The following is a 17,647-nucleotide window of genomic DNA, read 5'->3' on the forward strand; positions in this document are numbered from 1 at the left end:
TAACCGAAAAATAAATATTTTTGTGATGCGATAAATGTCATATGTCTGTATTCACTAATGTTGAGAGTCTTCCTCAGTTAATTGACTAGGCTTTAACTATCATGCAATAGGAGATATTGGACAAAGCAAAGCAACGCCATTTTTCAATTTGTGTCACTTATTTAGTCGCCAATATAGACGCAGCAAGTCAGAATACACGAAGCGCCTAAAAGCATGTGACAAGCTAACGCCGTTCTGATTTATAGCAAACTAGTAACTGATTGCCTTGCAATTGAGCAAAGCCTGTATTATAGCACGAAAAATGTTATCATAAGGCAATGGACGTACCCGAATGAACAATTTCGTGTTTTTTCTGTGAATTTTATTACTTTATTTTTTTTATCGTTGGAAAATGCTATTTTCATGCCTTGCGCACTACATTGTGCTGCTGGCTACAAGATTTGTCTAAAATGGATTTGTACGCCATTTCCAAAGCGCACACAAAATCCAATCCAAGTTGTTCCATCAAATGCACAAACGAGCAAATATTTGAGCACTTTCACATCATTTTAGCAATGAGCGCACCGAAGGGAACAGTGACTACTTGAATGCTGCCGAGTTAGAACGTCCGCAAAAGCTGCGCCGAAAGTTTGAATGGTCTATTCAGTGCCGCCTCTAACTGCTTTGCTGCCTTTGCTTGCTGGTTGCTGTTTTTTGTCTCGCTTTTGCTTTTTGCCATCGCCATTCGCCATTCGCCATTGGAAAGCGCAAATAATAGAATCTCCGGGCCATCGATCAATTTGAATTAATGGAAATTAAAATCACATTGGCAAATGGAAAATTAATTTACTTAAGTGATGAAGTGCTGCCGCAGCCGCTGCCACTGCCACTGCAGCTGCAGCAGTCGATGGACTCATAGCGTGCCATAAACTGGCGATGTTTGCGGCCATTTCCACCTTATGTTGGCGTGCAACAGAAGCCACCAGCTAACGCGTTGCTTACAGCAATCACTCGAGTATCGTTTGCCAGTACACACCGTAGCAGTCAAGAAGCAGCGATGAGCGCGCTTTTGCTAAAACGCATGCCATTGCTTAATAATTGTGGAGCGCAAAAATTATGCAAATCTCGTTACAGACCCACCGCCATCGCCGCCGCAGTGCCAACGGAATTTTGTTGAAATTTAATATAACAAATTTGTTCGCGCGCAGAACTTTCGCACGTTCGAGTGTTGTAATTATGCAGGCGCAATTTGGTGCTTCCCTCCCGCGGCATATCATGGCATGCCTGTTTACAACACGCCTACTTGGGGCCTGCTGCCGGCACTTTAGCGGCAAAATGATTTGCATATTAAGAGACGCCGCAGCACTTTGGTGCTGCCATTTGGTATGCGCCGGCGCAGCTGCAGCGCTGTGGCAACAACTTCGTGCAACTCGTTACAAACAGAAATGAAACCAAAACAAAAAATGCGGAATGATGCACAAAAAAAAACAAAAACAATAATTTTAAATTTATATATTTCTTTTTTGCAATTTCCCCCTGAAGACTACGCGTGAAGCCACAGCGTCGGCTCCAACCACCGATGTCATGGTAAATTGCGGCTGGTGCGCGTATTCTTATTTCGCGCCTCAAAATATGCCACAGTGCAACGTGCACACGCATACTTCACGAAAGTATTTTGCTCATTTTCAGCGCCTTCGCATGTTCGTGTGCGCGTGTGTGTGCTCGCGGGTGTTCGTGTACTTCTGCGTATGTTTACTTGGCATGAAACGACTGTTGATGTTACAAACTCCAAGAATTTCCGCAACGCCTCCAACTATTTTGCATATGCATGACTGAGTGCGCGTGTCTATGTCTGTGTGTGTGTGCGTGCGCATAATTTGTATTCAAAATGGCGCAGTGGCCCAAACGATACTTAAGCCGTTCACTTTATGAACAAACAGCACCACGCACACACACACACACACACACAATACGTGTATAATGGCAATATAATCGAATGAGAATTAAGCTGCTTAAGCTTGTTGAATAATGATAGAAAGGCTTAAAGATTTCTACAGACACGCTTTTATTGTTCTATAAATAGTTTGAAAATATGAGACATTCATTTCAACTAGACTTTATGATTTGTTAGTATAAAAGTGAAATCTATGACGACTAAATATAGCTTTTATAGAAAATAGTTAAAAAAATTGGAGAAATAACACAACAAAAAATATTTTGAAATATAAACAAAACATAAATTTAAAACCATTTCGTAATATTTATTCTTAATACATCACAATATAGCCACAAATTTATTTTTAACTTGTTTTATATCAATTCGCACCGCCTAAGATTATGCTTCACTCTTCATGTATTACACAGCTTGACATAGAGCTTTTAAACAACAACAACACTATTATTTTCTTTTCTTTGTTGTTTATTTTGCTATCAACGTCGACGCGAAGCAGCACATGCTTCACTAATCTATTTTTACATGTTTATTTATATCTTTAGTGCTATTCAGCTACTTTAGCTTCATTACTCGTGTTTCTGCTTTGCTCACTTTCTTAGTTTCTTGCCGAACAGCATTTGTGCGGCATTTGGCTACGCTAGCTTCACATGTCAGGATGGCCGAGCGGTCTAAGGCGCCAGACTCAAGAGCGATTCTTGCTCACAAAATGTGCTCAATTGTGAGTGCATTGAATGTGAGTTTCAAACTGAGCGTTCTGGTCCTCTCTGAGGGCGTGGGTTCGAATCCCACTTCTGACAAATAATTTTTTGTTGCTTTTTTTATTATTTTTTTTTCAACATATTTATTATAAAAATTCAATTATTTGTTAGAAAATTTATAGATTTTTCTTAGTATTTAAGCGATTCAATATTATAGAATCGAAAGGTTTTTGTTAAAAGTCTTGGTTTCAGCACGATGATTTGAAATTTCGAATTTTTTCTTCCAAAAGCTATAAAAATTAAGAAAAGAGTGTACAAACTGACCTTTTAGAGACACTGATTAATTAAAAAAAGAAATATTTTTATACTTTCATCACAAAAAAGAAGTGTTACCAAATTCATCAAATTATTTTAAAACTTTGAAATGTATGAAGCCCTAAAACACCCTGTATATTAAAAAGTACATACATACATACATACATTTGAGAACACATCATATGCATCTTCTCAACTATCAAAAGCCACAAAAAGGCCTCATATTAAGTTTACGAAACAATATTGCAATCTGTCATGCTGTCTTTGGTGATACTTTGCGGTTATAAAGATCTCAACATAATGACAATGTCAGACACAGAACGAAAATTAAAAGAAAATATTGTGCAAATAAGAAATTGAAAGAAATGCAAGCAAGCAATACATACATAGGTCTACATCAGTGAGGACATGTCTTCCGAAATTGCGACAGGCGCTGAAGTGCAAAGGCAGACTGCACCTTCTGACTTCTTGTGGCTTTTTGTGGGTCAGTTTGCACATTTGCTGTGCAGTTAAACAGTTTAACTTGTTGTTATTCGATTTGTGCTTGACATATTTCGCAACTTGCATGCAGGTGCGTCGGTTAGATGAGTTTTCAACCTACAACTTAACTACATAACTGTACTTATTTATACTTGCTAGAGTGGGGGCATTTTTGTGGCATTGTGGGAGACACTCTATTCACATCACTTCTGACTTCTGCTACATTTGTTCTTTGAATAATAATCTTCTTAATCATTCAAGTAACACGTATCCCCATGTACATATGCATCAGTTACACCCGGAAATAAACTTACCATGCCCGATTCATTACAGTTAAATCACGCATATTTTAAAAGTTGTTTTAAGAAACAGAAACAGAAATAAAAGAATTCATAAGACCATAATATGCATATAATATGTGCGAGGCAATCGCGTGCAAGTAATTTGAGAAAAAAAATACAATTTTTACATACCGTTATAAATGGCAACATACAATTAAAATTGTTGTTGCATTTCCCCAGCAAGTTGCGCATAAATTCAATTTGCCGCACAGCAAGCACAATCGAACAATCAAAGGGACTCATGTGCTACCTTCGGCGCACAGTAGAGTAGAGCGCCTTGTGGTGCAAGAGCGATAAGAAATGCATGCAGCCCACGCAGTTGCATCCTGTGTCTCACGCAAGCAGTCCGCAAATTGCGTTTCCTTGCTTGCATTCGGAATTTCAATTTTAATGCGTTATACACCTCTCACATGGGCACAGGAGCCACCCTTGCCAAAGGACGCAGCAGGGCTAATACTGGAGAAAATCGGCCAACTGAATTCCAAATGCCGTGGGGTCGTGTCGATGGGGCCTCTGTACGGTATATGTTTGTAATACGTTGTTGTAATGATGATTTTATCCTGCCAGAAAAGCATTAAAGGAGCGCTGCATATGTGCTGCGTTGCCTTCCATTGTGTGCTCCTCCTCCGTGCTGTACATGAGTGCGTATGAATGAGTGCGTGCGAGTGCGTAGTCAACAGAATTTTTGTGCGCCGTTTCATGTGTTCTGGTAAACGCACTGAGAAAACAACAGATAACAGTTAAAGTGCTGCGAATATAAAAGCGCTTAACTTTTGGTTGGTTTTTGGGCTTCACTCTGCATGGACACATTGTCCATACATATGTATGTATATGAATATAAATGGAATAACGTAATACAAAAGTGCTGAACACATTATATATAGTAAATATTTTAAAATGTTAATTAATTCACAATTTATTAATTTTCAAAAAATTCTTCAATTTTTATAAAATTTTGTATCAAGGGATTTTCGAGGTCACTGATTTCGAAATTAAAGGTAAATTTTCAAAATACAAAATTAAAAAACATTAAAGACATTTATGTTATAAAAAGAAACCTTTCATCGATTTTTTTTTGTGGACCTGTGTAATGGTAGTTAAATTATAGTTAGTATTTCACAGTACGTATATTCTTGACTAAGAAGTTCTTTATAAATTAAGTTCTATTATAATTCTCTATTAAATATAATACTTTTAAAAATTTTCCTTAATTTTTTAAATTAATTAAGCGCATTTGAAACACATATTAAATTAATAAAAAATAGCAACAAAAAATTATTTGTCAGAAGTGGGATTCGAACCCACGCCCTCAGAGAGGACCAGAACGCTCAGTTGAAACTCACAAATCCAATGCACTCGCAATTGAGCACATTTTGTGAGCAAGAATCGCTCTTGAGTCTGGCGCCTTAGACCGCTCGGCCATCCTGACATATGTGTTAGCGTCGCGCTAAGTGTTATATGGAAGGTGTGAGCAGACAATCTAAACGAAAATAAAGCAATTCGTTAATACAATATTATTTAAAGATAAATAAATTATCACTGTTGTACTATTAGATATGCGCTATCTCTTGTTTATTTGTAGTATTTAAATTGATATTATAATAAATATCAAAATTTATGATTTTATTTATATATACAATTTATTATACTGTGAAGAGAGTTGAGAATTTACTATAAAGGGTGTTATTTTTAGACATGTGGACGAAATCAAACGCATATCGCGAAATCACGACAATTTTAAACAACGAAAGAATGAACTTTTATTTTCAATATTTACAAAAATGCTAAGGAGTGAATGATTAAATGTGTTCCCTAATACTACGTTCGGACCGACATTGAAAACCTCTTGAAAACACAATTTGTGGATTGTGGAACCAAAGTCGTTCTGACCAACATTTTGTGTTTTCGATGCGTTTTCATTGACAATTCACAAATTTATTTGTTTGATTACATTAGAGCATTTTTATACTCCCGCAACGTGTTGCTAATAATCAGAGTTTTGTTCTCATGTTGTTTGTAAGTCATAAAACTAAACGATATAGGGTTATAAATATCAAAATGATCAGGATACGAGACGAGTTAAAATCCGTCTGTCCGTTTACTTGAGTAAAACTTCTGATATATTAATGAAACTTCAGGAATTACAACATCTTTCATATAATGATTTTTGTTTTCTAGTGGACTTTGTGCCCGATACATGAGTCGAGTTGCATGTAATTTTAAAGCGCTTTTTTTCGCAAAAAATGTTTGAATTTATTCTGCCCTGTAATCTAGTTATCAAATTGTCAGTCAGAGATGACCAGCATAATTGGGTGACATTTTTTTTTGTTCTTTAAATCATGTAAAAAATGGAGCACATTCAAAAAGGTAATGCAGCATAAACATAAAAAGTCAACATTCGAGAAAAGAAAACTTAATAACATTAAACAAATATATTGTGAGAGTATAAAATGTTCGGTCACACGCGAACTTAGCTCTTCCTTTCTTATTTTTATTTCTGTTTCTCCATTATTTTGACAAAGCAGTGGAATTTGTTTACAATATCAAATGACAATTTAGAGCTGGCAAAATATGTATTCCAATACTATCGACTGAACTAGAACAGACATCGATTATAATGAGTAGAATGTAAGTTTTGAAGAAGTTTTCAGCGAAAACTGTGATTTCGTTTGACAGATTTTGCATGGAACGAAAACCCATTTTTTCAATGAAAACATGTTTTCAATGTCACTCCGAACGTAGTATAAAATTTTAATAGTAGTAATGAGAATAAATAAATTTTAAACATTTTGTGTTTATGCATTGCACTGTGTGTACTTTGATTGGCATATTTATTCAAATAAAAGTTTTCACATTTTAACACTTATAGGGTTGCCATCAAACACGAAGGTGTCTGCATAAAAAACAAATTCAGCGCAAACTCCAAGTTGCAGGGAAGCAAATCCTTTACATTCAAAATTACAAACATTCACAATTGCTTAAGTATTAACTGGCAAGTATGTACTCATGTACATGAGCTTGTTTGTTTGTCAGGCTAGTTTGACGGCCTCGTAAGTACAGTACAGTAACAGCGTGCAGTGTGCAGTGTGCCTACTTCTCTGTTGTAATGTGTACTTCTATAACTTATAAGTGCAAGTGTAAATTGCCTTTTCCTCTCCATCGGCGGACTCCCTCCCTTCCTCTCACCCGCTGAACACTAAATTAGCTCACTAGCGTTCACAACAACAACAACACTTGTTGTGTAGCATAATATTATAATTATGTGCTCGTGCATATGAACTAGCTGCGCCGCGCCGACTAAAGGAGTGCACTTTTATTGTAGAGTTGCAAGTTGCAAGGCAAGCGCGCCTCTGTGTGCTTCTTAAGTTCGCCCGTGCCTCTAAATTTGAATGCCAACGGAGCATGCAAATGCCGCTACATGGGAGCATATGGCGTGTCAGCCAGCGCAACGCACACACACACTCGCTCGGAGTTTTTATCCGAGTCCACTTATATAGTTGAGCAATACTCGTATATGCATGTGGCAGAGGATTTATAGCGGAGCATAGCGTTAAGTGTGTGTGTGAGGGCATAAGTAGGTGCCGGTGCTGTTGCTGTTGCTGTCGCTGGCACAAGAAATGTCTTATTTATTTACTCACTTTTCGCACAACTCTTTATTTCTGCGCACACACACACAGTTGCCGGCGCTGCTGTTTCATGTTACGTCGCCATTATGTTGTTGCACCTTTTGGTGTCGACTTTAATGTATGGCTTATTTTGTCAGACGGGAAATGCAACCGACACTGAACCGACCGAAAAGGAGCTGAAAGCATAAAAATGTGTGCTTGAAGGTGATTATTTAATTCATGACGGAGCTGTTTTAAACTGAAGCGGATTTATTGCGTTTTTACTTGGACTATACATGCATATATAGGGTGCTGTTTTAGAGGCAGGGAAATACCTGGTGGGATAATTACAACGAAATGGCTTAAACTGGACCAACGTTTTATTTATATTCAAAAAAAAAAATTAGAACAATATTTGGTAACCAATTCTATTCAAGGAATGGTCCTCCTACTAATTTTTTACCATAATTAGAATAGTTTTTGTGTCTGTAGTCTATACTTGATTTACAGGATGGTTTTCCGAAAATTCTGTTTCAAGACTAAATGCAAATTGTTCTAATAAATATGAAATACTGGTCATTTTGGCATTATGAGCTCAAATGATGCATTCTAGACACCAAGAGGCACTACTTCATTGTATCACTTTCTAGGAAAATTTGATGATTTCTTTGTTAGATCTTCCTAGATCAGATTAATTTTTCTTTTCAAAATTGCAGGAATGTACCAAGGTACTGACCAATGGTTCTTTACCATAGAGATATGTACTAAGATCTTTATGATATTTTCAATACGTATGTACCATGATGAACACGTGATTGCTCTAAGCATTTTTGATTGGACAATTGTTTTGATGGATAATCATATAAAATAATATTTAAAGCGATTAATCTTCCAGAGATCCTACAACTTTACAGGTGGCGTCCCAAAACTATGCTGATAGTTATAACCTCAACTCTGTTGCGAGTCTTTTAGACGTTCCAACAAAAGGATGATATGGGAAAGTGAAAAAGTCTTTGACTCCACAATATATGGTTCGATTGTGTCGGAATTTTCACTAGAACGTGTACAATAAGAAATGAAATAAGATCTTATTTTATATCAAAAGAAAAATCTTTAAAGCTCATGCGTTAATTACATGTTTTTAACAATTGTTAGAATACAATTCAACACGCTTAATTGCACATTCCAAAAAGTTTAATGCGTATATGTGATTGCAAAATGTGAAAATATTTGACTCATCATCTGGTTAAACTCATCCGTTTTTCAACAATTTATTTGGTTATTACACACACGCCGCTGGCATTGGTGCATTTGCAAGCGAACTTATCTCATTAAAAGTATATTTTTTGGAAGCACTTTTGTGCTGGTGCCTGTGTGTGTGTGTGTGTGTGTGTGTAGTGGTGGCTGCGTGCATTTCACATTTCACAGTGAACAAAACCGAATTAGCACAATTTGTGTAAGTGCGCCTGTGGGAGTGTGTGCGCGCTTCCCTTCTCTTCCCTTCCCTTGCCGTCACTCTTTCACCAAATCAACCGAAGCACAAATGTGCACTCACGTACAAACATAAGTACTGGAGGTCTGTGCTATTCAATATATTTGTTGTTTGTTACACGCTTTCTAATGGAAACACGCTAACTCATGCCACCGACAATAATATATATATATACATATATATATTCATATATATATATATATACATGTGTGTATATATGTATGTGTTGGTGTGCGATGTTGAGAATTTGGCATTGGCTCGGCTCACCAAATGTTGCAAATACCATTCATCAGCAAAGAGGACTTAATATCCGTTAGACGGACTTAAATGTGTAGTACGTGTGAATGGTGCTCGGAGGCGTAACCGCTATCACCGCCACAAACTATCGTTAACGTGCACGCTGCACATCCGCCAATATCGCCAACAGCTGGTCATTATTGAGCGAGTCGAGTCGAGCTGTACAAGTATGCGACATTAAATATGTGTGTAATGGCTTTGGCAATACACACTGCTTTGCTACAGTATGAAGGACACGATGCACAATAGCATTTGAATGGGTGCATGCCACATGGCTCGCATCCTATATACACATTCATTTCTCTACATATGGACTATGTACATAATGGACTTTGGTGCTACACCAACGGGTGGTTTTATAGGGTGCATTGTGGGGTGGGGGCATGATAAACACATCATTGTCACCGCTGACCGCCAACAGCAGGTAGCGCGCAACTCTCAGAGATTTCAATGTAAATATATAAGCGTCAAGTATACCTTACACTGTTGAGGGACCATGAGGGACCAAATGACTCTAAACTTTTATAGAAAAGCTTTTATTTAGTGTATGTAAGAAGCGCTCTCCTAGAGCCTTGGAACCATTTTGGTGAACGCATATTAATCCTTAGTTTAAATGCACTAACTATGTGACAATAAAAACAACAAGGCACTTCACTTCCATTAAGCTTAAATAAAGCTCAAATAAATAAATTTTTTTATTAAAAAAACATATAAATGTTGAAAACCATATTTATCAGTTATTTAAACACTGTACAGCCTGCCCTTCATTCCATTTAGATATGCAGCCCTTCTTCTGCACATTGTTATTGAAAAAGCTGTCGGATTTGCCACACTTTGCCACATACTTTTCCAGCTCATCATCAAATGCACACTTTTTGCACACACATGCGAGCGCAAAGCCATCATGTCATTTGCAATAGTTATTTTAAATGTTGTTGTAACTGTGTGTGTTGTTGTTGTAGCCGCTGAATTTCTGCAGTTGTCATACGAAATTACCGCATGCGAATTTTCGGGGTTTCATTTGTAACTTTGTAAAAAGTTGCGTTGCGTTGATGTGCGTTTCGAGGTTATCCGGAGAATGCAAGACGAGGTGAGTGCCAAACAAAGTGTGTGCGCATGTTTGGTTTGTCGACAGAAAATAGGTGGAATTTGAAAATTTAATAAAGGTCATAAGGTCATTAGGGGCGTTATTATTTCGACTGACTACTGGCCAGTGGGAAAGTATAGATATTACTGAATTAAAAAAAAATATTAAATGGGTGTTAAGAAAGGCTATTTCTGTGCTTCATATGTGTACATATAATGCTTTCGCCTTTTAAAAACAATGTTTTAAAGAATCTACATACATTTGTATACCGGAAAAAATTCAGTGGTGTGGAACCCTAGTTACGAAGTTCATTACGGTAACTCCTGCTTAGTTCCTGTGACTCCTTGAGAAACGTATAACCGCAAAAAAATGTTTCCTAAATTGACGAGTGCGTTTACATGGTTGCTTAAGCCTACCGCGCTTCCTGCTGTCTTGTGGGTTCCACTTTAGTCTGCAGATCTCATCCGGTATTCGGTCGTCTTTAGAACCTCCTGTCGGTGCGAAAATACTGTCAAGGTATGAAATGAGGCGTCCTTCTAGATAACTGTAGTTTCTGCTTCGTAATTGTCAATACTGTTACGGACATTCATTTAAATTGCTTTGGATTTTGAAGCATTCAGTTTTTGATTCAGGGATGAGGTCGTTGATTTTGCCCCGCATGTCAGATTCCTTGGAAAGATATTAAATAGAGGACCTAGAGGTGTCCCATAAGATTCCATCTAATGCTGCGGTTGCAACGATCGATTGCTTTGGACATGATGTCGTCAAGAACGACGAAGAACAAAATGAAGGACATGAAACAACCTTGTCGAACGCCATATTTTATATTGCAAATGAATAAGATGACTCCATTATTAAGTACTCTGCACTTAAATCCACGGTGAAGAAAGTATTATTATTTCCGATATTCTTCTTCTTCTCTTCTTAATGAGCCAAAACTGTTTAAACTGCACTAATCAATCACTCAATCTAATGGTTACGATTTAATCTTTATTATTCTCCAAAATTGGATGAAGAAAATTTCCACAGTTAATTCAAACTCATTTTGATATTGTTTTCCACATTACCACATGTTAATAACTTTATTTCAATCCTTTTTCCTTTGTTTTGTTGTTGTTACTTTTTTAGGTTTGCTTGCGCTTTTGTATTGTGGCAAGTATCCAATTGACACCTGTGCAACTAATGTATGCACTTAAGAATTTGCCAACTAACACTCGTGTGTACTATATGGAGCTCGTTCCACTTTCCCAACAGTCGGCAGAGCAGTTTCTTTATGAGAACCGAAAAATAAAAGTAAACCAAACTAAACAAAAGAAAGAATGAGAATGCAAAAACACCAACAACATAACTGAATAAACGCCCGTTTTTCCGAAAGAGTTGTGAGAATGTGGCAAGTCTATGGCAAAATAGTGTTAAATGTTAGGTAACAAGTTGTTGCAAAGTGTTTGGCCGCGTCAAAGGCATCAAAAACTTCAAAGCTCAAACGGTACTACAAAACGCTTTTAGTGCACGCATTTAAAGCGGTCGGCGCTGCTGGTCGGCAGAAAAGAACTCGGGCTGGTGCATATTTATGTATGGTATATGTGCGAGTTCGTATGAAAGCCCTGTAGGAAATAAGGGATTCGGCTGCCTGTTGGAATCTCCGGTAAGTTCATGATAATACTTCGGTTTTAAAAACTAAGTGGGTTCATTTTTCATTTTATTACATTTTCTGTGTAATATTTTTAAAGAATATAGAGATCTTATACTTGGAAAAGGTTCTTTAACATGAAACTCTCGTTACTAAGGTCATTACGATAACATGGGCTTAACGTCACGGCATTTGAATTCAACCAGCACCGCAGTGCCGAGGAGCACAAGGTTCTCTTTCATCGAAAGCTTTCTTTCTGCGAATTTTCCTGCTTGGCGCGCACGACAATATATTTATTCTTGGAAATATGAGTACCTTGAGCAAGCACATCTGCAGCTCTGCGCTCAAACATCAAAATCGGTAAGCATGCTCGTTTACCTACTTATTACTGCGATATGTGTCTTTCGTCCTTCTTACCGTTATCCGATGTTTCCCCATCACTTTCATGAACCTGAAACTTATGGCTTACTTTTCTTATTGTTAGCGCCATAACCGCCACGTGCCTTCCTCCACTTCTTTCGGCATTTCTTTTGCATTCCGTATTTATCATTTACACATATATAGACATAACTTCATTTGTAATGCGAGTGCATTATGAGTATATCGCTGTTGCTGCAACCACACCATCACGCACACATGCACAGCCATGCGTTTTCCTTTGTCTTGGCGCATTCTCGAGCAAGTAGTTCATGTGAGTTTTTTTCCTCAATGTTTCTGCTCAATGTTTTCGTTATTACTTTATCCTTTTGTTGAGGTTTCGATGGAGAAGACGACTTTGTGGCATGCAAAACTCAGAAAAAGGTGTGCAATTCGAAATGGTAGCATTCATCTTTAACATACCCAACACACTTGCATATATGTAACGGTGCACTTGTTTTAGTGTTGTGTGTGTACTCGAGTGCAGTTGCTTTCCATCGATTTTGGTTGCACGAGGTTTAGAATAATTTCATTGTGTATTTTCACTTAAGTTGATTACTATTTCGATTATGAGTTTGAGGCAGTAGTTTTCGAGAAATTAATCTATGAGAAAGCACATAAGCGTTACACTCGTACACACACACACATATGCTTATAAATTGAATCAATAGAATATTCACTGCAATAATCGTTGGTCCTAATAATGCAGAGTGGAAATGGTGTTGTGAAAGTGTGAATTATTCAGTTGAAAAAATTAATATGATTATAAGAAAATGGTATTTGATTAGGAAGGAGAATTGACCAAATAATAACATGTCTGTTTGTCCGTCCGTCTGTGCAAGCGATATCTTGATAAACCTTGTACTCATGTTTCCTAATACCACGAGAGGGATTCGTAAACTTTACAATATAAAAATCAAGAATCCGCCTAAAATCGGATTATAACTTTTCAAGGCCCCAAATATCGGGCATGAAGAACTCAATAACTGTGGCTAATTTATTACCGAAAATAACGGTAAATCTTTTTTAATCTATACAAAGTTAACGTGAATACTTTCTTTGTAATATTGTGCCTCTGTTCCAGAAAGGTGAGATCGAGTCATAACTTTCTCTAGCTCTTATATTCGTAAAATCAGGATATTCAAACTTCCGATGGGCATATATCGATTAATATGTGAGATATATCTTGGTTATAATCTGACTTCGTAGCAAAAATTATTAAAATCGGTCCATGAATTATTCCAACATTCGTATAGTATATAAACTGATTTTGGTTATACTTGTTGACTTTATACCAAATATACGGGGCGAACTGTGTCTTATCTTAATAACATTAAATACATAAATAGTGAGAGTATATAATGTTCGGTTTGAAGTGAACTTAGCCCTTCCCTACTTGTCAAACCCATCTTTATGTAACTGTTTATTGGTAAAACATCAAATCAGTTTCGATATAAGGATTATTCGAGATCGTAGGTGATCATATTGGTAAATTCTATCAAATACGGTTCTACAAATCACCCAGCATGATGCAGAACTGAAGATACGGCTTTTTATACTCTCGCAAAAAAAGTTGCTAAAGAGAGTATTATAGTTTTGTTCACATAACGGTTGTTTGTAACACCCAAAACTAAACGAGTTAGATATAGGGTTATATATACCAAAGTGATCAGGGTGAAGAGTGGAGTTCAAATCCGAATGTCTGTCTGTCCGTCCGTCCGTCCGTCTGTGCAAGGTGTAACTTGAGTAAAAATTAAGATATCTTGATGAAACTTGGCACGCTTATTTCTTGGCACCATAGGAAGGTAGCTTTAGAAAATGAGCAAAATCGGACCACTACCACGCCCACAAAATGGCGAAAATCGAAAACACATAAAGTGACATAACTAAGCCATAAATAAAGCTATGGCAATAAAATTTGGTATGAAGGATCGCACTATGAAGGGGTATATTTGGATGTATTTTTTTTTGGGGAAGTGGGCGTGGCCCCGCCCCCAAATAGGTTTTTTGTATATATCTCGCAAACCAATAGAGCTATATAAACCAAACTTTCTGCAGTCGTTTTTTTTAGCCATTTCCGTATACAGTCCAAAAATGACAGAAATCGGATAATAACCACGCCCCCCTCCCATACAAAGGTTAGGTTGAAAATTACTAAAAGTGCGTTAACTCACTAACGAAAAACGTCAGAAACACTAAATTTCACATAAGAAATGGCAAATGGAAGCTACACACAGATTTTTTACAAAATGGAAAATGGGCGTGGCGTCGCCCACTTATGGGTCATTTGGTTTGTAATAGTTTCCTTATATCCGAATGATATGTTGTGAAAATAGGCCAAATCGCTTCACAACCACGCCTACTTCCTATATACCAGAACTTTGAAGACGATCTGAATCGTTTACTTTACAATATATAAAGTAAGCACTAGTGAAGATATCGGTGCAGAGCTTTGCACAAATACTACGTTTATAGTGTGGCAGCCCCATTTAAAAAATCGTCGAAATCGGGCCATAGGTTTCTAAGGCCCCATATATCGAACACGAGGGCCTCGGTGCTTCTAACCTAATATTATGGTTTCCAACTTTCAATGGACTTTATGCAATATATATGACGAATATATGGGTCAAATTGTGTATTATATAATATAAATAAAGTTAAATAAATAAATTACGAGAGTATAAAATGTTCGGTTACACCCGAACTTAGCCCTTCCTTACTTGTTATTATTCTTCTCGTCGTACTTTCAGTTCATTGTATTGCTGGCAATATGGAATGTTGGACGTGTATCCATCAGATCCAGTAAGGAATACCAGTATAGATTATATTTTGATTTCTCTTCTAAATAGCAGTTATAGTTGTCATATTGCACTTTTTGAACAGTTAATGGAACAATTTTAGCATTAGAAAAGCTAGCTTTTAAAATCAAAGAGATCGAATAAATGCATTTTTAATCACACTAGGAGAGTATAATAGAAATATGATCTTAACCTGAAATTCGACGTCATCAGTACCAGTATCAGTCAGAGAGGGCATTGCAATGAATAGAGATGTCAAGTTTGCTTGGGCAGGCTTCCAGCTGGCCAAGCGTAAACACCAAAGTAGCTCATAAATATTTGAATATTATAGGCCAAAATAACGGTAAGCGAATAATAGGCTATGTTATATTCATATTAGAATCGTTGTTATTGTTGTTGGCTGCTAATGCCGTTGATGTCAATGAAAGTTATGGCAACCCTACCGCTATGGTCACGCATGTATAAACACAAGCGGTAAGACACAATTAGCAAACAAAAGCAATCAACAAATGCCCTGTGGCAACTCGTCGCTATTGAATGCATTCAGGCGTTGCAAGCAGGTACTGTGCCAAAGCAGGCCTCAAGCCTATCAAGTGTGCACATAAAACACCTGTCTAATCCAGGTTTATAATTGAGATTACACACACACACACAAACTCCACATATGTATAAGTTGGCTTATGCATTTTGTACCCCTAAGTATGCTTTACTATTTTAATGAGTGTGTTTGAACGGAGGCAACCACTGACTTGCGAAACAATAAATTTGGGCAATGTGCACACGCCCATATTAAGTGGTAAACACAAAGCTAAATATTTATAACTAAACACTAGATTACCACGAACACCAATTACAAGTTGGTTGAGGGCGCTGAGGAGGGGCTGGCTTTTGAATTATAGCATCCAGACTGGAAGGCAAGTGCAATGCAATTGATTGCTTTGCCGACGACAAGAGGTAAATGACCAGTAGGCGCTGCCTGTTGGCTGTGCACACGAAGGAAACGGAAATGGCCGACGAATCAATTGCGCCTACATAAGCCTCACGCAGGCTTTATTGGACGTCTGGTTTCTTGGTTTCTTAGGCCGTTTGCCTTAAATGCCGTATAAGGGCGCTTAAAGTACTAAACAAAACATTATGACTCAAGTGTAGTTGAGTGAGAAATTTGTACATTCGCATTTGAATGAAGGAAATCAGGCGCTGGTATTTATAACCGAAATATTCGTTTTGGTAAAAGCTTTACAAATGTGCTTCCCTCCACAGTAGTGGAGCTCCGTGGTTCGTGTTCTTCACCTTACTTGAGCTTATTATTAAAGTAAGAGACAATAATGAAATGATATCACAATCTTTATAGTATATCTACCACAAATCTTTGACAATCTTTGGTCTCGGAAACATCACGGTAATAAGCATACACCAGAAATTGACAGAAGCAACCGATTTACTATAAAAGTTTCATGAAATTTACACTGCTTAATTGTAAAGCAGTGCCAAGCAGAAAATTCACCGAAAGAAAAAAGTCACGGTACAATATGCGCTATGTAAAAAAAAAATAAAAATAACGGCGAATGATATAAAATAAAATAGTAAAATGCGAATGCGGCTCGTTGTTGCTGCAAGACCTAAATAAAGTGTTAACCAGGCAGCAGCAGTTGCCGCAATAAGTCAGCAAAGCCCCAACGATTACCTCCTCAACAATTCCGCCGTCCGCCTGCTTCCGCCGTGCGCTTTTTCCCCAATACAATTTCCCAGCATTTCCACATTATTGCGCCGCTGCTGTGTGTCGGCAGCCTTGCAACCTCGCCAGCCAGCCAGTCAGCCAGCCGGCGCCAACAGCAATGCGAAAATCGATTGCGCTCCCAGTTATGCAGCGAGCAGCGTGGTTTCATTTCGCTTGCTCCCTGTTTTATTTGCCTCTTAACTCCCATTGCTATACGAGTATATAAAGTATGTAGTTGTTGCATTTGTTGTTTTTGGAGACCTTTGCACCGAGCACCAAGCAACGGCATGAAATTATGTGCTTTCCGCCGCGTGTGCGGACGCAATGCACTTGCAACACTTGGCCACACAGTGCAACAGTGCAACATTGCAAGAGCGCTCATTCTCGCCACTTTTGTGCGAGTTTTGTTGCATTGTCGCACTTTAACCATACGATTATTTGCAGCTGGCAAGTGGCTGAATGCTATGTTGGTGTGTTGTGGCGTCAGCTCAAACTTTGTGCGGCGTTGTTTGGCGTTTCCTTTAATTTCACTGTTGCAATTATGATAGATCGCCGACACACTTGCTGCACACACAACCCAATCTAAGCCAAGCCAAGCCAAGCGAGGCAGCCGTGTCAAGATAATAATTACGCTCACTTACTCAACCCGCGCTAGCAGCAGGCAGCGCACTTCTAACTCCTGACTTCGGTTGTTGAGTGTTCAGGGGAAGAGAGGTACGCCGATTGTGCGGTTGAAATATGAACTTATACTCGCCCATAAACGGGTACAAGCTTATTTCTATTTCTGCGTACGTCATTCTGAGTGTTCTGGTATGGGTCAGCCGGCTGATGATTAAA

The 17,647-nt window shown here is 37.9% G+C and overlaps 2 non-coding genes across 2 annotated transcripts; one reads left to right on the forward strand and one right to left on the reverse strand.

Annotated features, from left to right (window-relative positions):
• The first annotated feature begins 2,582 nt into the window (after positions 1-2,582).
• Positions 2,583-2,730, forward strand: Trnal-caa (transfer RNA leucine (anticodon CAA)). Its single transcript has 2 exons — positions 2,583-2,620; positions 2,686-2,730. It is a non-coding gene; the product is annotated as a tRNA-Leu (tRNA).
• Positions 2,731-5,047: 2,317 nt separating this feature from the next.
• Trnal-caa (transfer RNA leucine (anticodon CAA)) lies at positions 5,048-5,196 on the reverse strand. Its single transcript has 2 exons — positions 5,159-5,196; positions 5,048-5,092 (listed from the first exon to the last, which is right to left on the reverse strand). It is a non-coding gene; the product is annotated as a tRNA-Leu (tRNA).
• Positions 5,197-17,647: the final 12,451 nt, after the last annotated feature.

Source organism: Zeugodacus cucurbitae, chromosome 2 (genome assembly GCF_028554725.1).
Source record: "Zeugodacus cucurbitae isolate PBARC_wt_2022May chromosome 2, idZeuCucr1.2, whole genome shotgun sequence".
Classification (NCBI taxonomy): Eukaryota; Metazoa; Arthropoda; class Insecta; order Diptera; family Tephritidae; genus Zeugodacus; species Zeugodacus cucurbitae.